Source organism: Petromyzon marinus, chromosome 35, assembly GCF_048934315.1.
Source record: "Petromyzon marinus isolate PM22_M1 ecotype Great Lakes invasive population chromosome 35, UKy_Petmar_22M1.pri1.0, whole genome shotgun sequence".
NCBI classification, from domain to species: domain Eukaryota; kingdom Metazoa; phylum Chordata; class Hyperoartia; order Petromyzontiformes; family Petromyzontidae; genus Petromyzon; species Petromyzon marinus.
The window spans coordinates 12,354,464-12,376,745 of record NC_133701.1 but is presented as its reverse complement, the minus strand read 5'-3'; the positions used below and the strand labels follow the sequence as shown (position 1 = coordinate 12,376,745).

At 44.4% G+C, this 22,282-nt stretch overlaps 13 non-coding genes across 13 annotated transcripts; all 13 read left to right on the top strand.

Annotated features, from left to right (window-relative positions):
• The first annotated feature begins 1,150 nt into the window (after positions 1-1,150).
• On the top strand, positions 1,151-1,233 carry TRNAL-CAG (transfer RNA leucine (anticodon CAG)). The gene has a single exon. It is a non-coding gene; the product is annotated as a tRNA-Leu (tRNA).
• Positions 1,234-2,707: 1,474 nt separating this feature from the next.
• On the top strand, positions 2,708-2,790 carry TRNAL-CAG (transfer RNA leucine (anticodon CAG)). Its single transcript has one exon. It is a non-coding gene; the product is annotated as a tRNA-Leu (tRNA).
• A 1,442-nt stretch (positions 2,791-4,232) lies between these two features.
• TRNAL-CAG (transfer RNA leucine (anticodon CAG)) lies at positions 4,233-4,315 on the top strand. The gene has a single exon. It is a non-coding gene; the product is annotated as a tRNA-Leu (tRNA).
• Positions 4,316-5,789: 1,474 nt separating this feature from the next.
• On the top strand, positions 5,790-5,872 carry TRNAL-CAG (transfer RNA leucine (anticodon CAG)). The gene has a single exon. It is a non-coding gene; the product is annotated as a tRNA-Leu (tRNA).
• A 1,444-nt stretch (positions 5,873-7,316) lies between these two features.
• TRNAL-CAG (transfer RNA leucine (anticodon CAG)) lies at positions 7,317-7,399 on the top strand. The gene has a single exon. It is a non-coding gene; the product is annotated as a tRNA-Leu (tRNA).
• Positions 7,400-8,873: 1,474 nt separating this feature from the next.
• On the top strand, positions 8,874-8,956 carry TRNAL-CAG (transfer RNA leucine (anticodon CAG)). The gene has a single exon. It is a non-coding gene; the product is annotated as a tRNA-Leu (tRNA).
• Positions 8,957-10,400: 1,444 nt separating this feature from the next.
• On the top strand, positions 10,401-10,483 carry TRNAL-CAG (transfer RNA leucine (anticodon CAG)). The gene has a single exon. It is a non-coding gene; the product is annotated as a tRNA-Leu (tRNA).
• A 1,474-nt stretch (positions 10,484-11,957) lies between these two features.
• On the top strand, positions 11,958-12,040 carry TRNAL-CAG (transfer RNA leucine (anticodon CAG)). Its single transcript has one exon. It is a non-coding gene; the product is annotated as a tRNA-Leu (tRNA).
• Positions 12,041-15,070: 3,030 nt separating this feature from the next.
• TRNAL-CAG (transfer RNA leucine (anticodon CAG)) lies at positions 15,071-15,153 on the top strand. The gene has a single exon. It is a non-coding gene; the product is annotated as a tRNA-Leu (tRNA).
• Positions 15,154-16,597: 1,444 nt separating this feature from the next.
• Positions 16,598-16,680, top strand: TRNAL-CAG (transfer RNA leucine (anticodon CAG)). Its single transcript has one exon. It is a non-coding gene; the product is annotated as a tRNA-Leu (tRNA).
• Positions 16,681-18,155: 1,475 nt separating this feature from the next.
• On the top strand, positions 18,156-18,238 carry TRNAL-CAG (transfer RNA leucine (anticodon CAG)). The gene has a single exon. It is a non-coding gene; the product is annotated as a tRNA-Leu (tRNA).
• A 1,474-nt stretch (positions 18,239-19,712) lies between these two features.
• TRNAL-CAG (transfer RNA leucine (anticodon CAG)) lies at positions 19,713-19,795 on the top strand. The gene has a single exon. It is a non-coding gene; the product is annotated as a tRNA-Leu (tRNA).
• Positions 19,796-21,269: 1,474 nt separating this feature from the next.
• Positions 21,270-21,352, top strand: TRNAL-CAG (transfer RNA leucine (anticodon CAG)). Its single transcript has one exon. It is a non-coding gene; the product is annotated as a tRNA-Leu (tRNA).
• The last annotated feature ends 930 nt before the right edge of the window (positions 21,353-22,282 follow it).

The following is a 22,282-nucleotide window of genomic DNA, read 5'->3' as shown; positions in this document are numbered from 1 at the left end:
GGTGTGGATATGAAGTAACTTGATGATATTTTGTTAATCAGTTCTGTGATATATTTTTCCATGAACCATTGCCTCACATAGGCCGTAGGCCAGCCCTGCACGAAGTCGAATTGTACGCTTCATACCATGCATGACACTAGCAGTACAATTTCGATTAAATTTGGCGATAAGATGCAGCACTACCCTCAATTAAACATTACCAATAATGACTGCATTTCCTTGATGAAATGCATCTTGGCTATGATTATTCTTCACGGATGTTTCTGAGTAAATATTGGAATTCCCTATTTCTCGGATCATGCGTCCGTCTAAACGACAACTAGTTTGTCAACAAATGGTGGGCATTGTCTTGCTTGAATCACTTGTGATGAGCACGTCTTCTTGCCTGTGTAGTGGAGTAGAAAGGTGCGTATTGCATGGAAACAGAGACAGTGCGGTTTATGTTGGGTCAGCCTGTTGTGAAGGCAATGTCATTGGGGTTCATGTTGGGTCAGCCTGTAATGAAGGCAAATACAGTGCAGGTAATGTTGGGACAATTAAGCTGGGAGAGCCAAGGAAGGCTGTGATTGTTTGGTGCTGTTGCCGGGGCCGGAGAGGCGTCTGGAAGTCTGGCGAGAAGCAGGTGTACGATCAAGTGGAGTGCCGTTGGGACGCGGACTAATTAATTAAGGCGTAATGATAGCGGGGATACATTGGGGGGTCGGCAATTGGAGCGGGATTTTGAGTTTGGAGAGCTTCGAGTAACAAGCAGAATTGAAGTATGGAGAGTTTGATAGAGAGAGTTTGAGAGACAGAGTTTGTAAGACGCTGTGTGCGAAGTCGCTGTGTGCGAAGACGCTGTGTGCGAAGTTGCTGTGTGCGAAGACGCTGAGTGCGGAGTAAGTGAAGTAATCGTGGGGAATGGAGAGACAAAGGTGGCGAACGAGTCGAATGAAGCACGGCGAGCGAGCCGTGGCGACCTGGATACTGTAGAATGTGGAGGACATGCTGAGAGTTGTAGATAAAACGGTGTTCGGAGAAAGACAGAAGTTGTCCGAGTGACATCGAACACTACACCTGGATAAATAATGAGGATGTATATTTCACACGAACCACGTGGATCGATTGCTGAGAATGGATTAAAATTATCCTATTGTGACACCATGCCACAGTCAGGATGGCCGAGCGGTCTAAGGCGCTGCGTTCAGGTCGCAGTCTCCCCTGGAGGCGTGGGTTCGAATCCCACTTCTGACAGAATGATGCTCTTTTGTGAATTAACAACAATTTTGTAATTTCAAATAAACTTTGCTATCACAATAGAATTGAGAAATATTCGATAATGGAATTGGCAGGAAAGTATGGTGAAATATAAATATGAGAAAAACAAAAGACAAGGACAAAGAGTGATTGAGAGCATTACATATATATTATGGAGGGAAACACAATGTAAACAATCACATTGGTATGCAAGGGGTCAGCATTAAAAACATGTAAAATGAAAATGTATAACACTGCTATGACTACTATACGACCAATTGTCTTCCTGTTGTAGGGCAGGTCGGATAGTGCTGCCCTTCTGGTGTGGATTTGAAGTAACTTGATGATATTTTGTCACTCAGTTCTGTGATATATTTTTCCATGAACCATTGTCTCACATAGGGCGTAGACCAGCCCTGCACGAAGTCGAATTGTACGCTTCATACCATGCATGACACTAGCAGTACAATTTCGATTAAATTTGGCGATAAGATGCAGCACTACCATCAATTAAACATTACTAACAATCACTGCATTTCCTTGATCAAATGCATCTTGGTCATGATTATTCTTCACGGATGTTTCTGAGTAAATATTGGAATTCCCTATTTCTAGGATCATGCGTCCGTCTAAACGACAATTAGGTTGTCTCAAAATGGTGGGTATTGTATTGCTTCAATCACTTGTGATGAGGAAGTCTTCTTGCCTGTGTAGTGGAGTAGAAAGGTGCGTATTGCATGGAAACAGAGACAGTGCGGTTATGTTGGGTCAGCCTGTTGTGAAGGCAATGTCACTGGGGTTCATGTTGGGTCAGCCTGTAACGAAGGCAAATACAGTGCAGGTAATGTTGGGACAATTAAGCTGGGAGAGCGAAGGAAGGCTGTGATTGTTTGGTGCTGTTGCCGGGGCCGGAGAGGCGTCTGGAAGTCTGGCGAGAAGCAGGTGTACGATCACGCGGAGTGCCGTTGGGACGCGGACTAATTAATTAAGGCGTAATGATAGCGGGGATAAATTGGGGGGTCGCCTATTGGAGCGGGATTTTGAGTTTGGAGAGCTTGGAGTCAACAGGCGGAATTGAAGTGTGGAGAGTTTGAGAGAGAGAGTTTGAGAGACAGAGTTTGTAAGACGCTGGGTGCGAAGTCGCTGTGTGCGAAGACGCTGTGTGCGAAGTCGCTGTGTGCAAAGACGCTGAGTGCGGAGTAAGTGAAGTAATCGTGGGGAATGGAGAGACAAAGGTGGCGAGCGAGTCGAGTGACGCACGGCGAGCGAGCCGTGGCGACCTGGATACTGTAGAATGTGGAGGACATGCTGAGAGTTGTAGATAAAGCGGTGTTCGGAGAAAGACAGAAGTTGTCCGAGTGAAATCGAACACTGCACCTGGATAAATAATGAGAATGTATATTTCACACGAACCACGTGGATCGATTGCTGAGAATGGATTAAAATTATCCTATTGTGACACCATGCCACAGTCAGGATGGCCGAGCGGTCTAAGGCGCTGCGTTCAGGTCGCAGTCTCCCCTGGAGGCGTGGGTTCGAATCCCACTTCTGACAGAATGATGCTCTTTTGTGAATTAACAACAATTTTGTAATTTCAATTAAACTTTGCTATCACAATAGAATTGAGAAATATTCGATAATGGAATTGGCAGGAAAGTATGGTGAAATATAAATATGAGAAAAACAAAAGACACGCACAAAGAGTGATTGAGAGCATTACATATGTTATGGAGGGAAACACAATGCAAAAAATCACATTGGTATGCAAGGGACCGGCATTAAAAACATGTAAAATGAAAATTTATAACATGGCTATGACTACTATACGACCAATTGTCTTCCTGTTATAGGGTAGGTAAGATAGTGCTGCCCTTCTGGTGTGGATATGAAGTAACTTGATGATATTTTGTTAATCAGTTCTGTGATATATTTTTCCATGAACCATTGTCTCACATAGGCTGTAGGCCAGCCCTGCACGAAGTCGAATTGTACGCTTCATACCATGCATGACACTAGCAGTACAATTTCGATTAAATTTGGCGATAAGATGCAGCACTACCCTCAATTAAACATTACTCATAATCACTGCATTTCGTTGATGAAATGCATCTTGGCTATGATTATTCTTCACGGATGTTTCTGAGTAAATATTGGAATTCCCTATTTCTCGGATCATGCGTCCGTCTAAACGACAACTAGTTTGTCAACAAATGGTGGGCATTGTCTTGCTTGAATCACTTGTGATGAGCAAGTCTTCTTGCCTGTGTAGTGGAGTAGAAAGGTGCGTATTGCATGGAAACAGAGACAGTGCGGTTTATGTTGGGTCAGCCTGTTGTGAAGGCAATGTCATTGGGGTTCATGTTGGGTCAGCCTGTAATGAAGGCAAATACAGTGCAGGTAATGTTGGGACAATTAAGCTGGGAGAGCCAAGGAAGGCTGTGATTGTTTGGTGCTGTTGCCGGGGCCGGAGAGGCATCTGGAAGTCTGGCGAGAAGCAGGTGTACGATCAAGTGGAGTGCCGTTGGGACGCGGACTAATTAATTAAGGCGTAATGATAGCGGGGATACATTGGGGGGTCGGCAATTGGAGCGGGATTTTGAGTTTGGAGAGCTTCGAGTAACAAGCAGAATTGAAGTATGGAGAGTTTGATAGAGAGAGTTTGAGAGACAGAGTTTGTAAGACGCTGTGTGCGAAGTCGCTGTGTGCGAAGACGCTGTGTGCGGAGTAAGTGAAGTAATCGTGGGGAATGGAGAGACAAAGGTGGCGAGCGAGTCGAGTGACGCACGGCGAGCGAGCCGTGGCGACCTGGATACTGTAGAATGTGGAGGACATGCTGAGAGTTGTAGACAAAGCGGTGTTCGGAGAAAGACAGAAGTTGTCCGAGTGAAATCGAACACTGCACCTGGATAAATAATGAGAATGTATATTTCACACGAACCACGTGGATCGATTGCTGAGAATGGATTAAAATTATCCTATTGTGACACCATGCCACAGTCAGGATGGCCGAGCGGTCTAAGGCGCTGCGTTCAGGTCGCAGTCTCCCCTGGAGGCGTGGGTTCGAATCCCACTTCTGACAGAATGATGCTCTTTTGTGAATTAACAACAATTTTGTAATTTCAATTAAACTTTGCTATCACAATAGAATTGAGAAATATTCGATAATGGAATTGGCAGGAAAGTATGGTGAAATATAAATATGAGAAAAACAAAAGACAAGGACAAAGAGTGATTGAGAGCATTACATATATATTATGGAGGGAAACACAATGTAAACAATCACATTGGTATGCAAGGGGTCAGCATTAAAAACATGTAAAATGAAAATGTATAACACTGCTATGACTACTATACGACCAATTGTCTTCCTGTTGTAGGGCAGGTCGGATAGTGCTGCCCTTCTGGTGTGGATTTGAAGTAACTTGATGATATTTTGTCACTCAGTTCTGTGATATATTTTTCCATGAACCATTGTCTCACATAGGGCGTAGACCAGCCCTGCACGAAGTCGAATTGTACGCTTCATACCATGCATGACACTAGCAGTACAATTTCGATTAAATTTGGCGATAAGATGCAGCACTACCATCAATTAAACATTACTAACAATCACTGCATTTCCTTGATCAAATGCATCTTGGTCATGATTATTCTTCACGGATGTTTCTGAGTAAATATTGGAATTCCCTATTTCTAGGATCATGCGTCCGTCTAAACGACAATTAGGTTGTCTCAAAATGGTGGGTATTGTATTGCTTGAATCACTTGTGATGAGGAAGTCTTCTTGCCTGTGTAGTGGAGTAGAAAGGTGCGTATTGCATGGAAACAGAGACAGTGCGGTTATGTTGGGTCAGCCTGTTGTGAAGGCAATGTCACTGGGGTTCATGTTGGGTCAGCCTGTAACGAAGGCAAATACAGTGCAGGTAATGTTGGGACAATTAAGCTGGGAGAGCGAAGGAAGGCTGTGATTGTTTGGTGCTGTTGCCGGGGCCGGAGAGGCGTCTGGAAGTCTGGCGAGAAGCAGGTGTACGATCACGCGGAGTGCCGTTGGGACGCGGACTAATTAATTAAGGCGTAATGATAGCGGGGATAAATTGGGGGGTCGCCTATTGGAGCGGGATTTTGAGTTTGGAGAGCTTGGAGTCAACAGGCGGAATTGAAGTGTGGAGAGTTTGAGAGAGAGAGTTTGAGAGACAGAGTTTGTAAGACGCTGGGTGCGAAGTCGCTGTGTGCGAAGACGCTGTGTGCGAAGTCGCTGTGTGCGAAGACGCTGAGTGCGGAGTAAGTGAAGTAATCGTGGGTAATGGAGAGACAAAGGTGGCGAGCGAGTCGAGTGACGCACGGCGAGCGAGCCGTGGCGACCTGGATACTGTAGAATGTGGAGGACATGCTGAGAGTTGTAGATAAAGCGGTGTTCGGAGAAAGACAGAAGTTGTCCGAGTGAAATCGAACACTGCACCTGGATAAATAATGAGAATGTATATTTCACACGAACCACGTGGATCGATTGCTGAGAATGGATTAAAATTATCCTATTGTGACACCATGCCACAGTCAGGATGGCCGAGCGGTCTAAGGCGCTGCGTTCAGGTCGCAGTCTCCCCTGGAGGCGTGGGTTCGAATCCCACTTCTGACAGAATGATGCTCTTTTGTGAATTAACAACAATTTTGTAATTTCAATTAAACTTTGCTATCACAATAGAATTGAGAAATATTCGATAATGGAATTGGCAGGAAAGTATGGTGAAATATAAATATGAGAAAAACAAAAGACAAGGACAAAGAGTGATTGAGAGCATTACATATATATTATGGAGGGAAACACAATGTAAACAATCACATTGGTATGCAAGGGGTCAGCATTAAAAACATTTAAAATGAAAATGTATAACACTGCTATGACTACTATACGACCAATTGTCTTCCTGTTGTAGGGCAGGTCGGATAGTGCTGCCCTTCTGGTGTGGATTTGAAGTAACTTGATGATATTTTGTCACTCAGTTCTGTGATATATTTTTCCATGAACCATTGTCTCACATAGGGCGTAGACCAGCCCTGCACGAAGTCGAATTGTACGCTTCATACCATGCATGACACTAGCAGTACAATTTCGATTAAATTTGGCGATAAGATGCAGCACTACCATCAATTAAACATTACTAACAATCACTGCATTTCCTTGATCAAATGCATCTTGGTCATGATTATTCTTCACGGATGTTTCTGAGTAAATATTGGAATTCCCTATTTCTAGGATCATGCGTCCGTCTAAACGACAATTAGGTTGTCTCAAAATGGTGGGTATTGTATTGCTTGAATCACTTGTGATGAGGAAGTCTTCTTGCCTGTGTAGTGGAGTAGAAAGGTGCGTATTGCATGGAAACAGAGACAGTGCGGTTATGTTGGGTCAGCCTGTTGTGAAGGCAATGTCACTGGGGTTCATGTTGGGTCAGCCTGTAACGAAGGCAAATACAGTGCAGGTAATGTTGGGACAATTAAGCTGGGAGAGCGAAGGAAGGCTGTGATTGTTTGGTGCTGTTGCCGGGGCCGGAGAGGCGTCTGGAAGTCTGGCGAGAAGCAGGTGTACGATCACGCGGAGTGCCGTTGGGACGCGGACTAATTAATTAAGGCGTAATGATAGCGGGGATAAATTGGGGGGTCGCCTATTGGAGCGGGATTTTGAGTTTGGAGAGCTTGGAGTCAACAGGCGGAATTGAAGTGTGGAGAGTTTGAGAGAGAGAGTTTGAGAGACAGAGTTTGTAAGACGCTGGGTGCGATGTCGCTGTGTGCGAAGACGCTGTGTGCGGAGTAAGTGAAGTAATCGTGGGGAATGGAGAGACAAAGGTGGCGAGCGAGTCGAGTGACGCACGGCGAGCGAGCCGTGGCGACCTGGATACTGTAGAATGTGGAGGACATGCTGAGAGTTATAGATAAAGCGGTGTTCGGAGAAAGACAGAAGTTGTCCGAGTGAAATCGAACACTGCACCTGGATAAATAATGAGAATGTATATTTCACACGAACCACGTGGATCGATTGCTGAGAATGGATTAAAATTATCCTATTGTGACACCATGCCACAGTCAGGATGGCCGAGCGGTCTAAGGCGCTGCGTTCAGGTCGCAGTCTCCCCTGGAGGCGTGGGTTCGAATCCCACTTCTGACAGAATGATGCTCTTTTGTGAATTAACAACAATTTTGTAATTTCAATTAAACTTTGCTATCACAATAGAATTGAGAAATATTCGATAATGGAATTGGCAGGAAAGTATGGTGAAATATAAATATGAGAAAAACAAAAGACAAGGACAAAGAGTGATTGAGAGCATTACATATATATTATGGAGGGAAACACAATGTAAACAATCACATTGGTATGCAAGGGGTCAGCATTAAAAACATGTAAAATGAAAATGTATAACACTGCTATGACTACTATACGACCAATTGTCTTCCTGTTGTAGGGCAGGTCGGATAGTGCTGCCCTTCTGGTGTGGATTTGAAGTAACTTGATGATATTTTGTCACTCAGTTCTGTGATATATTTTTCCATGAACCATTGTCTCACATAGGGCGTAGACCAGCCCTGCACGAAGTCGAATTGTACGCTTCATACCATGCATGACACTAGCAGTACAATTTCGATTAAATTTGGCGATAAGATGCAGCACTACCATCAATTAAACATTACTAACAATCACTGCATTTCCTTGATCAAATGCATCTTGGTCATGATTATTCTTCACGGATGTTTCTGAGTAAATATTGGAATTCCCTATTTCTAGGATCATGCGTCCGTCTAAACGACAATTAGGTTGTCTCAAAATGGTGGGTATTGTATTGCTTGAATCACTTGTGATGAGGAAGTCTTCTTGCCTGTGTAGTGGAGTAGAAAGGTGCGTATTGCATGGAAACAGAGACAGTGCGGTTATGTTGGGTCAGCCTGTTGTGAAGGCAATGTCACTGGGGTTCATGTTGGGTCAGCCTGTAACGAAGGCAAATACAGTGCAGGTAATGTTGGGACAATTAAGCTGGGAGAGCGAAGGAAGGCTGTGATTGTTTGGTGCTGTTGCCGGGGCCGGAGAGGCGTCTGGAAGTCTGGCGAGAAGCAGGTGTACGATCACGCGGAGTGCCGTTGGGACGCGGACTAATTAATTAAGGCGTAATGATAGCGGGGATAAATTGGGGGGTCGCCTATTGGAGCGGGATTTTGAGTTTGGAGAGCTTGGAGTCAACAGGCGGAATTGAAGTGTGGAGAGTTTGAGAGAGAGAGTTTGAGAGACAGAGTTTGTAAGACGCTGGGTGCGAAGTCGCTGTGTGCGAAGACGCTGTGTGCGAAGTCGCTGTGTGCGAAGACGCTGAGTGCGGAGTAAGTGAAGTAATCGTGGGTAATGGAGAGACAAAGGTGGCGAGCGAGTCGAGTGACGCACGGCGAGCGAGCCGTGGCGACCTGGATACTGTAGAATGTGGAGGACATGCTGAGAGTTGTAGATAAAGCGGTGTTCGGAGAAAGACAGAAGTTGTCCGAGTGAAATCGAACACTGCACCTGGATAAATAATGAGAATGTATATTTCACACGAACCACGTGGATCGATTGCTGAGAATGGATTAAAATTATCCTATTGTGACACCATGCCACAGTCAGGATGGCCGAGCGGTCTAAGGCGCTGCGTTCAGGTCGCAGTCTCCCCTGGAGGCGTGGGTTCGAATCCCACTTCTGACAGAATGATGCTCTTTTGTGAATTAACAACAATTTTGTAATTTCAATTAAACTTTGCTATCACAATAGAATTGAGAAATATTCGATAATGGAATTGGCAGGAAAGTATGGTGAAATATAAATATGAGAAAAACAAAAGACAAGGACAAAGAGTGATTGAGAGCATTACATATATATTATGGAGGGAAACACAATGTAAACAATCACATTGGTATGCAAGGGGTCAGCATTAAAAACATTTAAAATGAAAATGTATAACACTGCTATGACTACTATACGACCAATTGTCTTCCTGTTGTAGGGCAGGTCGGATAGTGCTGCCCTTCTGGTGTGGATTTGAAGTAACTTGATGATATTTTGTCACTCAGTTCTGTGATATATTTTTCCATGAACCATTGTCTCACATAGGGCGTAGACCAGCCCTGCACGAAGTCGAATTGTACGCTTCATACCATGCATGACACTAGCAGTACAATTTCGATTAAATTTGGCGATAAGATGCAGCACTACCATCAATTAAACATTACTAACAATCACTGCATTTCCTTGATCAAATGCATCTTGGTCATGATTATTCTTCACGGATGTTTCTGAGTAAATATTGGAATTCCCTATTTCTAGGATCATGCGTCCGTCTAAACGACAATTAGGTTGTCTCAAAATGGTGGGTATTGTATTGCTTGAATCACTTGTGATGAGGAAGTCTTCTTGCCTGTGTAGTGGAGTAGAAAGGTGCGTATTGCATGGAAACAGAGACAGTGCGGTTATGTTGGGTCAGCCTGTTGTGAAGGCAATGTCACTGGGGTTCATGTTGGGTCAGCCTGTAACGAAGGCAAATACAGTGCAGGTAATGTTGGGACAATTAAGCTGGGAGAGCGAAGGAAGGCTGTGATTGTTTGGTGCTGTTGCCGGGGCCGGAGAGGCGTCTGGAAGTCTGGCGAGAAGCAGGTGTACGATCACGCGGAGTGCCGTTGGGACGCGGACTAATTAATTAAGGCGTAATGATAGCGGGGATAAATTGGGGGGTCGCCTATTGGAGCGGGATTTTGAGTTTGGAGAGCTTGGAGTCAACAGGCGGAATTGAAGTGTGGAGAGTTTGAGAGAGAGAGTTTGAGAGACAGAGTTTGTAAGACGCTGGGTGCGATGTCGCTGTGTGCGAAGACGCTGTGTGCGGAGTAAGTGAAGTAATCGTGGGGAATGGAGAGACAAAGGTGGCGAGCGAGTCGAGTGACGCACGGCGAGCGAGCCGTGGCGACCTGGATACTGTAGAATGTGGAGGACATGCTGAGAGTTATAGATAAAGCGGTGTTCGGAGAAAGACAGAAGTTGTCCGAGTGAAATCGAACACTGCACCTGGATAAATAATGAGAATGTATATTTCACACGAACCACGTGGATCGATTGCTGAGAATGGATTAAAATTATCCTATTGTGACACCATGCCACAGTCAGGATGGCCGAGCGGTCTAAGGCGCTGCGTTCAGGTCGCAGTCTCCCCTGGAGGCGTGGGTTCGAATCCCACTTCTGACAGAATGATGCTCTTTTGTGAATTAACAACAATTTTGTAATTTCAATTAAACTTTGCTATCACAATAGAATTGAGAAATATTCGATAATGGAATTGGCAGGAAAGTATGGTGAAATATAAATATGAGAAAAACAAAAGACAAGGACAAAGAGTGATTGAGAGCATTACATATATATTATGGAGGGAAACACAATGTAAACAATCACATTGGTATGCAAGGGGTCAGCATTAAAAACATGTAAAATGAAAATGTATAACACTGCTATGACTACTATACGACCAATTGTCTTCCTGTTGTAGGGCAGGTCGGATAGTGCTGCCCTTCTGGTGTGGATTTGAAGTAACTTGATGATATTTTGTCACTCAGTTCTGTGATATATTTTTCCATGAACCATTGTCTCACATAGGGCGTAGACCAGCCCTGCACGAAGTCGAATTGTACGCTTCATACCATGCATGACACTAGCAGTACAATTTCGATTAAATCTGGCGATAAGATGCAGCACTACCATCAATTAAACATTACTAACAATCACTGCATTTCCTTGATCAAATGCATCTTGGTCATGATTATTCTTCACGGATGTTTCTGAGTAAATATTGGAATTCCCTATTTCTAGGATCATGCGTCCGTCTAAACGACAATTAGGTTGTCTCAAAATGGTGGGTATTGTATTGCTTCAATCACTTGTGATGAGGAAGTCTTCTTGCCTGTGTAGTGGAGTAGAAAGGTGCGTATTGCATGGAAACAGAGACAGTGCGGTTATGTTGGGTCAGCCTGTTGTGAAGGCAATGTCACTGGGGTTCATGTTGGGTCAGCCTGTAACGAAGGCAAATACAGTGCAGGTAATGTTGGGACAATTAAGCTGGGAGAGCGAAGGAAGGCTGTGATTGTTTGGTGCTGTTGCCGGGGCCGGAGAGGCGTCTGGAAGTCTGGCGAGAAGCAGGTGTACGATCACGCGGAGTGCCGTTGGGACGCGGACTAATTAATTAAGGCGTAATGATAGCGGGGATAAATTGGGGGGTCGCCTATTGGAGCGGGATTTTGAGTTTGGAGAGCTTGGAGTCAACAGGCGGAATTGAAGTGTGGAGAGTTTGAGAGAGAGAGTTTGAGAGACAGAGTTTGTAAGACGCTGGGTGCGAAGTCGCTGTGTGCGAAGACGCTGTGTGCGAAGTCGCTGTGTGCAAAGACGCTGAGTGCGGAGTAAGTGAAGTAATCGTGGGGAATGGAGAGACAAAGGTGGCGAGCGAGTCGAGTGACGCACGGCGAGCGAGCCGTGGCGACCTGGATACTGTAGAATGTGGAGGACATGCTGAGAGTTGTAGATAAAGCGGTGTTCGGAGAAAGACAGAAGTTGTCCGAGTGAAATCGAACACTGCACCTGGATAAATAATGAGAATGTATATTTCACACGAACCACGTGGATCGATTGCTGAGAATGGATTAAAATTATCCTATTGTGACACCATGCCACAGTCAGGATGGCCGAGCGGTCTAAGGCGCTGCGTTCAGGTCGCAGTCTCCCCTGGAGGCGTGGGTTCGAATCCCACTTCTGACAGAATGATGCTCTTTTGTGAATTAACAACAATTTTGTAATTTCAATTAAACTTTGCTATCACAATAGAATTGAGAAATATTCGATAATGGAATTGGCAGGAAAGTATGGTGAAATATAAATATGAGAAAAACAAAAGACACGCACAAAGAGTGATTGAGAGCATTACATATGTTATGGAGGGAAACACAATGCAAAAAATCACATTGGTATGCAAGGGACCGGCATTAAAAACATGTAAAATGAAAATTTATAACATGGCTATGACTACTATACGACCAATTGTCTTCCTGTTATAGGGTAGGTAAGATAGTGCTGCCCTTCTGGTGTGGATATGAAGTAACTTGATGATATTTTGTTAATCAGTTCTGTGATATATTTTTCCATGAACCATTGTCTCACATAGGCTGTAGGCCAGCCCTGCACGAAGTCGAATTGTACGCTTCATACCATGCATGACACTAGCAGTACAATTTCGATTAAATTTGGCGATAAGATGCAGCACTACCCTCAATTAAACATTACTCATAATCACTGCATTTCGTTGATGAAATGCATCTTGGCTATGATTATTCTTCACGGATGTTTCTGAGTAAATATTGGAATTCCCTATTTCTCGGATCATGCGTCCGTCTAAACGACAACTAGTTTGTCAACAAATGGTGGGCATTGTCTTGCTTGAATCACTTGTGATGAGCAAGTCTTCTTGCCTGTGTAGTGGAGTAGAAAGGTGCGTATTGCATGGAAACAGAGACAGTGCGGTTTATGTTGGGTCAGCCTGTTGTGAAGGCAATGTCATTGGGGTTCATGTTGGGTCAGCCTGTAATGAAGGCAAATACAGTGCAGGTAATGTTGGGACAATTAAGCTGGGAGAGCCAAGGAAGGCTGTGATTGTTTGGTGCTGTTGCCGGGGCTGGAGAGGCGTCTGGAAGTCTGGCGAGAAGCAGGTGTACGATCAAGTGGAGTGCCGTTGGGACGCGGACTAATTAATTAAGGCGTAATGATAGCGGGGATACATTGGGGGGTCGGCAATTGGAGCGGGATTTTGAGTTTGGAGAGCTTCGAGTAACAAGCAGAATTGAAGTATGGAGAGTTTGATAGAGAGAGTTTGAGAGACAGAGTTTGTAAGACGCTGAGTGCGAAGTCGCTGTGTGCGAAGACGCTGTGTGCGAAGTTGCTGTGTGCGAAGACGCTGAGTGCGGAGTAAGTGAAGTAATCGTGGGGAATGGAGAGACAAAGGTGGCGAACGAGTCGAGTGAAGCACGGCGAGCGAGCCGTGGCGACCTGGATACTGTAGAATGTGGAGGACATGCTGAGAGTTGTAGATAAAACGGTGTTCGGAGAAAGACAGAAGTTGTCCGAGTGACATCGAACACTACACCTGGATAAATAATGAGGATGTATATTTCACACGAACCACGTGGATCGATTGCTGAGAATGGATTAAAATTATCCTATTGTGACACCATGCCACAGTCAGGATGGCCGAGCGGTCTAAGGCGCAGCGTTCAGGTCGCAGTCTCCCCTGGAGGCGTGGGTTTGAATCCCACTTCTGACAGAATGATGCTCTTTTGTGAATTAACAACAATTTTGTGATTTCAATTAAACTTTGCTATCACAATAGAATTGAGAAATATTCGATAATGTAAGTTGGCAGGAAAGTATGGTGAAATTTAAATATGAGAAAAACAAAAGACAAGGACAAAGAGTGATTGAGAGCATTACATATATATTATGGAGGGAAACACAATGCAAAAAATCACGTTGGTATGCAAGGGGTCAGCATTAAAAACATGTAAAATGAAAATTTATTACACTGCTATAACTACTATACGACCAATTTTCTTCCTGTTATAGGGCAGGTAAGATAGTGCTGCCCTTCTGGTGTGGATATGAAGTAACTTGATGATATTTTGTTAATCAGTTCTGTGATATATTTTTCCATGAACCATTGCCTCACATAGGCCGTAGGCCAGCCCTGCACGAAGTCGAATTGTACGCTTCATACCATGCATGACACTAGCAGTACAATTTCGATTAAATTTGGCGATAAGATGCAGCACTACCCTCAATTAAACATTACCAATAATGACTGCATTTCCTTGATGAAATGCATCTTGGCTATGATTATTCTTCACGGATGTTTCTGAGTAAATATTGGAATTCCCTATTTCTCGGATCATGCGTCCGTCTAAACGACAACTAGTTTGTCAACAAATGGTGGGCATTGTCTTGCTTGAATCACTTGTGATGAGCAAGTCTTCTTGCCTGTGTAGTGGAGTAGAAAGGTGCGTATTGCATGGAAACAGAGACAGTGCGGTTTATGTTGGGTCAGCCTGTTGTGAAGGCAATGTCATTGGGGTTCATGTTGGGTCAGCCTGTAATGAAGGCAAATACAGTGCAGGTAATGTTGGGACAATTAAGCTGGGAGAGCGAAGGAAGGCTGTGATTGTTTGGTGCTGTTGCCGGGGCCGGAGAGGCGTCTGGAAGTCTGGCGAGAAGCAGGTGTACGATCAAGTGGAGTGCCGTTGGGACGCGGACTAATTAATTAAGGCGTAATGATAGCGGGGATACATTGGGGGGTCGGCAATTGGAGCGGGATTTTGAGTTTGGAGAGCTTCGAGTAACAAGCAGAATTGAAGTATGGAGAGTTTGATAGAGAGAGTTTGAGAGACAGAGTTTGTAAGACGCTGTGTGCGAAGTCGCTGTGTGCGAAGACGCTGTGTGCGAAGTTGCTGTGTGCGAAGACGCTGAGTGCGGAGTAAGTGAAGTAATCGTGGCGAATGGAGAGACAAAGGTAGCGAACGAGTCGAGTGAAGCATGGCGAGCGAGCCGTGGCGACCTGGATACTGTAGAATGTGGAGGACATGCTGAGAGTTGTAGATAAAACGGTGTTCGGAGAAAGACAGAAGTTGTCCGAGTGACATCGAACACTACACATGGATAAATAATGAGGATGTATATTTCACACGAACCACGTGGATCGATTGCTGAGAATGGATTAAAATTATCCTATTGTGACACCATGCCACAGTCAGGATGGCCGAGCGGTCTAAGGCGCTGCGTTCAGGTCGCAGTCTCCACTGGAGGCGTGGGTTCGAATCCCACTTCTGACAGAATGATGCTCTTTTGTGAATTAACAACAATTTTGTAATTTCAATTGAACTTTGCTATCACAATAGAATTGAGAAATATTCGATAATGGAATTGGCAGGAAAGTATGGTGAAATATAAATATGATAAAAACAAAAGACAAGGACAAAGAGTGATTGAGAGCATTACATATATATTATGGAGGGAAACACAATGTAAACAATCACATTGGTATGCAAGGGGTCAGCATTAAAAACATGTAAAATGAAAATGTATAACACTGCTATGACTACTATACGACCAATTGTCTTCCTGTTGTAGGGCAGGTCGGATAGTGCTGCCCTTCTGGTGTGGATTTGAAGTAACTTGATGATATTTTGTCACTCAGTTCTGTGATATATTTTTCCATGAACCATTGTCTCACATAGGGCGTAGACCAGCCCTGCACGAAGTCGAATTGTACGCTTCATACCATGCATGACACTAGCAGTACAATTTCGATTAAATTTGGCGATAAGATGCAGCACTACCATCAATTAAACATTACTAACAATCACTGCATTTCCTTGATCAAATGCATCTTGGTCATGATTATTCTTCACGGATGTTTCTGAGTAAATATTGGAATTCCCTATTTCTAGGATCATGCGTCCGTCTAAACGACAATTAGGTTGTCTCAAAATGGTGGGTATTGTATTGCTTGAATCACTTGTGATGAGGAAGTCTTCTTGCCTGTGTAGTGGAGTAGAAAGGTGCGTATTGCATGGAAACAGAGACAGTGCGGTTATGTTGGGTCAGCCTGTTGTGAAGGCAATGTCACTGGGGTTCATGTTGGGTCAGCCTGTAACGAAGGCAAATACAGTGCAGGTAATGTTGGGACAATTAAGCTGGGAGAGCGAAGGAAGGCTGTGATTGTTTGGTGCTGTTGCCGGGGCCGGAGAGGCGTCTGGAAGTCTGGCGAGAAGCAGGTGTACGATCACGCGGAGTGCCGTTGGGACGCGGACTAATTAATTAAGGCGTAATGATAGCGGGGATAAATTGGGGGGTCGCCTATTGGAGCGGGATTTTGAGTTTGGAGAGCTTGGAGTCAACAGGCGGAATTGAAGTGTGGAGAGTTTGAGAGAGAGAGTTTGAGAGACAGAGTTTGTAAGACGCTGTGTGCGAAGTTGCTGTGTGCAAAGACGCTGAGTGCGGAGTAAGTGAAGTAATCGTGGGGAATGGAGAGACAAAGGTGGCGAGCGAGTCGAGTGACGCACGGCGAGCGAGCCGTGGCGACCTGGATACTGTAGAATGTGGAGGACATGCTGAGAGTTGTAGATAAAACGGTGTTCGGAGAAAGACAGAAGTTGTCCGAGTGACATCGAACACTACACCTGGATAAATAATGAGGATGTATATTTCACACGAACCACGTGGATCGATTGCTGAGAATGGATTAAAATTATCCTATTGTGACACCATGCCACAGTCAGGATGGCCGAGCGGTCTAAGGCGCTGCGTTCAGGTCACAGTCTCCCCTGGAGGCGTGGGTTCGAATCCCACTTCTGACAGAATGATGCTCTTTTGTGAATTAACAACAATTTTGTGATTTCAATTAAACTTTGCTATCACAATAGAATTGAGAAATATTCGATAATGGAAGTTGGCAGGAAAGTATGGTGAAATTTAAATATGAGAAAAACAAAAGACAAGGACAAAGAGTGATTGAGAGCATTACATATATATTATGGAGGGAAACACAATGCAAAAAATCACGTTGGTATGCAAGGGGTCAGCATTAAAAACATGTAAAATGAAAATATATTACACTGCTATAACTACTATACGACCAATTGTCTTCCTGTTATAGGGCAGGTAAGATAGTGCTGCCCTTCTGGTGTGGATATGAAGTAACTTGATGATATTTTGTTAATCAGTTCTGTGATATATTTTTCCATGAACCATTGCCTCACATAGGCCGTAGGCCAGCCCTGCACGAAGTCGAATTGTACGCTTCATACCATGCATGACACTAGCAGTACAATTTCGATTAAATTTGGCGATAAGATGCAGCACTACCCTCAATTAAACATTACCAATAATGACTGCATTTCCTTGATGAAATGCATCTTGGCTATGATTATTCTTCACGGATGTTTCTGAGTAAATATTGGAATTCCCTATTTCTCGGATCATGCGTCCGTCTAAACGACAACTAGTTTGTCAACAAATGGTGGGCATTGTCTTGCTTGAATCACTTGTGATGAGCAAGTCTTCTTGCCTGTGTAGTGGAGTAGAAAGGTGCGTATTGCATGGAAACAGAGACAGTGCGGTTTATGTTGGGTCAGCCTGTTGTGAAGGCAATGTCATTGGGGTTCATGTTGGGTCAGCCTGTAATGAAGGCAAATACAGTGCAGGTAATGTTGGGACAATTAAGCTGGGAGAGCCAAGGAAGGCTGTGATTGTTTGGTGCTGTTGCCGGGGCCGGAGAGGCGTCTGGAAGTCTGGCGAGAAGCAGGTGTACGATCAAGTGGAGTGCCGTTGGGACGCGGACTAATTAATTAAGGCGTAATGATAGCGGGGATACATTGGGGGGTCGGCAATTGGAGCGGGATTTTGAGTTTGGAGAGCTTCGAGTAACAAGCAGAATTGAAGTATGGAGAGTTTGATAGAGAGAGTTTGAGAGACAGAGTTTGTAAGACGCTGGGTGCGAAGTCGCTGTGTGCGAAGACGCTGTGTGCGAAGTCGCTGTGTGCGAAGACGCTGAGTGCGGAGTAAGTGAAGTAATCGTGGGGAATGGAGAGACAAAGGTAGCGAACGAGTCGAGTGAAGCACGGCGAGCGAGCCGTGGCGACCTGGATACTGTAGAATGTGGAGGACATGCTGAGAGTTGTAGATAAAACGGTGTTCGGAGAAAGACAGAAGTTGTCCGAGTGACATCGAACACTACACCTGGATAAATAATGAGGATGTATATTTCACACGAACCACGTGGATCGATTGCTGAGAATGGATTAAAATTATCCTATTGTGACACCATGCCACAGTCAGGATGGCCGAGCGGTCTAAGGCGCTGCGTTCAGGTCGCAGTCTCCCTTGGAGGCGTGGGTTCGAATCCCACTTCTGACAGAATGATGCTCTTTTGTGAATTAACAACAATTTTGTAATTTCAATTAAACTTTGCTATCACAATAGAATTGAGAAATATTCGATAATGGAATTGGCAGGAAAGTATGGTGAAATATAAATATGAGAAAAACAAAAGACAAGGACAAAGAGTGATTGAGAGCATTACATATATATTATGGAGGGAAACACAATGTAAACAATCACATTGGTATGCAAGGGGTCAGCATTAAAAACATGTAAAATGAAAATGTATAACACTGCTATGACTACTATACGACCAATTGTCTTCCTGTTGTAGGGCAGGTCGGATAGTGCTGCCCTTCTGGTGTGGATTTGAAGTAACTTGATGATATTTTGTCACTCAGTTCTGTGATATATTTTTCCATGAACCATTGTCTCACATAGGGCGTAGACCAGCCCTGCACGAAGTCGAATTGTACGCTTCATACCATGCATGACACTAGCAGTACAATTTCGATTAAATTTGGCGATAAGATGCAGCACTACCATCAATTAAACATTACTAACAATCACTGCATTTCCTTGATCAAATGCATCTTGGTCATGATTATTCTTCACGGATGTTTCTGAGTAAATATTGGAATTCCCTATTTCTAGGATCATGCGTCCGTCTAAACGACAATTAGGTTGTCTCAAAATGGTGGGTATTGTATTGCTTGAATCACTTGTGATGAGGAAGTCTTCTTGCCTGTGTAGTGGAGTAGAAAGGTGCGTATTGCATGGAAACAGAGACAGTGCGGTTATGTTGGGTCAGCCTGTTGTGAAGGCAATGTCACTGGGGTTCATGTTGGGTCAGCCTGTAACGAAGGCAAATACAGTGCAGGTAATGTTGGGACAATTAAGCTGGGAGAGCGAAGGAAGGCTGTGATTGTTTGGTGCTGTTGCCGGGGCCGGAGAGGCGTCTGGAAGTCTGGCGAGAAGCAGGTGTACGATCACGCGGAGTGCCGTTGGGACGCGGACTAATTAATTAAGGCGTAATGATAGCGGGGATACATTGGGGGGTCGCCTATTGGAGCGGGATTTTGAGTTTGGAGAGCTTGGAGTCAACAGGCGGAATTGAAGTGTGGAGAGTTTGAGAGAGAGAGTTTGAGAGACAGAGTTTGTAAGACGCTGGGTGCGAAGTCGCTGTGTGCGAAGACGCTGTGTGCGAAGTCGCTGTGTGCAAAGACGCTGAGTGCGGAGTAAGTGAAGTAATCGTGGGGAATGGAGAGACAAAGGTGGCGAGCGAGTCGAGTGACGCACGGCGAGCGAGCCGTGGCGACCTGGATACTGTAGAATGTGGAGGACATGCTGAGAGTTGTAGATAAAGCGGTGTTCGGAGAAAGACAGAAGTTGTCCGAGTGAAATCGAACACTGCACCTGGATAAATAATGAGAATGTATATTTCACACGAACCACGTGGATCGATTGCTGAGAATGGATTAAAATTATCCTATTGTGACACCATGCCACAGTCAGGATGGCCGAGCGGTCTAAGGTGCTGCGTTCAGGTCGCAGTCTCCCCTGGAGGCGTGGGTTCGAATCCCACTGCTGACAGAATGATGCTCTTTTGTGAATTAACAACAATTTTGTAATTTCAATTAAACTTTGCTATCACAATAGAATTGAGAAATATTCGATAATGGAATTGGCAGGAAAGTATGGTGAAATATAAATATGAGAAAAACAAAAGACAAGGACAAAGAGTGATTGAGAGCATTACATATATATTATGGAGGGAAACACAATGTAAACAATCACATTGGTATGCAAGGGGTCAGCATTAAAAACATGTAAAATGAAAATGTATAACACTGCTATGACTACTATCCGACCAATTGTCTTCCTGTTGTAGGGCAGGTCGGATAGTGCTGCCCTTCTGGTGTGGATTTGAAGTAACTTGATGATATTTTGTCACTCAGTTCTGTGATATATTTTTCCATGAACCATTGTCTCACATAGGGCGTAGACCAGCCCTGCACGAAGTCGAATTGTACGCTTCATACCATGCATGACACTAGCAGTACAATTTCGATTAAATTTGGCGATAAGATGCAGCACTACCATCAATTAAACATTACTAACAATCACTGCATTTCCTTGATCAAATGCATCTTGGTCATGATTATTCTTCACGGATGTTTCTGAGTAAATATTGGAATTCCCTATTTCTAGGATCATGCGTCCGTCTAAACGACAATTAGGTTGTCTCAAAATGGTGGGTATTGTATTGCTTGAATCACTTGTGATGAGGAAGTCTTCTTGCCTGTGTAGTGGAGTAGAAAGGTGCGTATTGCATGGAAACAGAGACAGTGCGGTTATGTTGGGTCAGCCTGTTGTGAAGGCAATGTCACTGGGGTTCATGTTGGGTCAGCCTGTAACGAAGGCAAATACAGTGCAGGTAATGTTGGGACAATTAAGCTGGGAGAGCGAAGGAAGGCTGTGATTGTTTGGTGCTGTTGCCGGGGCCGGAGAGGCGTCTGGAAGTCTGGCGAGAAGCAGGTGTACGATCACGCGGAGTGCCGTTGGGACGCGGACTAATTAATTAAGGCGTAATGATAGCGGGGATAAATTGGGGGGTCGCCTATTGGAGCGGGATTTTGAGTTTGGAGAGCTTGGAGTCAACAGGCGGAATTGAAGTGTGGAGAGTTTGAGAGAGAGAGTTTGAGAGACAGAGTTTGTAAGACGCTGGGTGCGATGTCGCTGTGTGCGAAGACGCTGTGTGCGAAGTCGCTGTGTGCAAAGACGCTGAGTGCGGAGTAAGTGAAGTAATCGTGGGGAATGGAGAGACAAAGGTGGCGAGCGAGTCGAGTGACGCACGGCGAGCGAGCCGTGGCGACCTGGATACTGTAGAATGTGGAGGACATGCTGAGAGTTGTAGATAAAGCGGTGTTCGGAGAAAGACAGAAGTTGTCCGAGTGAAATCGAACACTGCACCTGGATAAATAATGAGAATGTATATTTCACACGAACCACGTGGATCGATTGCTGAGAATGGATTAAAATTATCCTATTGTGACACCATGCCACAGTCAGGATGGCCGAGCGGTCTAAGGCGCTGCGTTCAGGTCGCAGTCTCCCCTGGAGGCGTGGGTTCGAATCCCACTTCTGACAGAATGATGCTCTTTTGTGAATTAACAACAATTTTGTAATTTCAATTAAACTTTGCTATCACAATAGAATTGAGAAATATTCGATAATGGAATTGGCAGGAAAGTATGGTGAAATATAAATATGAGAAAAACAAAAGACACGCACAAAGAGTGATTGAGAGCATTACATATGTTATGGAGGGAAACACAATGCAAAAAATCACATTGGTATGCAAGGGACCGGCATTAAAAACATGTAAAATGAAAATTTATAACATGGCTATGACTACTATACGACCAATTGTCTTCCTGTTGTAGGGCAGGTCGGATAGTGCTGCCCTTCTGGTGTGGATTTGAAGTAACTTGATGATATTTTGTCACTCAGTTCTGTGATATATTTTTCCATGAACCATTGTCTCACATAGGCCGTAGGCCAGCCCTGCACGAAGTCGAATTGTACGCTTCATACCATGCATGACACTAGCAGTACAATTTCGATTAAATTTGGCGATAAGATGCAGCACTACCCTCAATTAAACATTACCAATAATGACTGCATTTCCTTGATGAAATGCATCTTGGCTATGATTATTCTTCACGGATGTTTCTGAGTAAATATTGGAATTCCCTATTTCTCGGATCATGCGTCCGTCTAAACGACAACTAGTTTGTCAACAAATGGTGGGCATTGTCTTGCTTGAATCACTTGTGATGAGCAAGTCTTCTTGCCTGTGTAGTGGAGTAGAAAGGTGCGTATTGCATGGAAACAGAGACAGTGCGGTTTATGTTGGGTCAGCCTGTTGTGAAGGCAATGTCATTGGGGTTCATGTTGGGTCAGCCTGTAACGAAGGCAAATACAGTGCAGGTAATGTTGGGACAATTAAGCTGGGAGAGCCAAGGAAGGCTGTGATTGTTTGGTGCTGTTGCCGGGGCCGGAGAGGCGTCTGGAAGT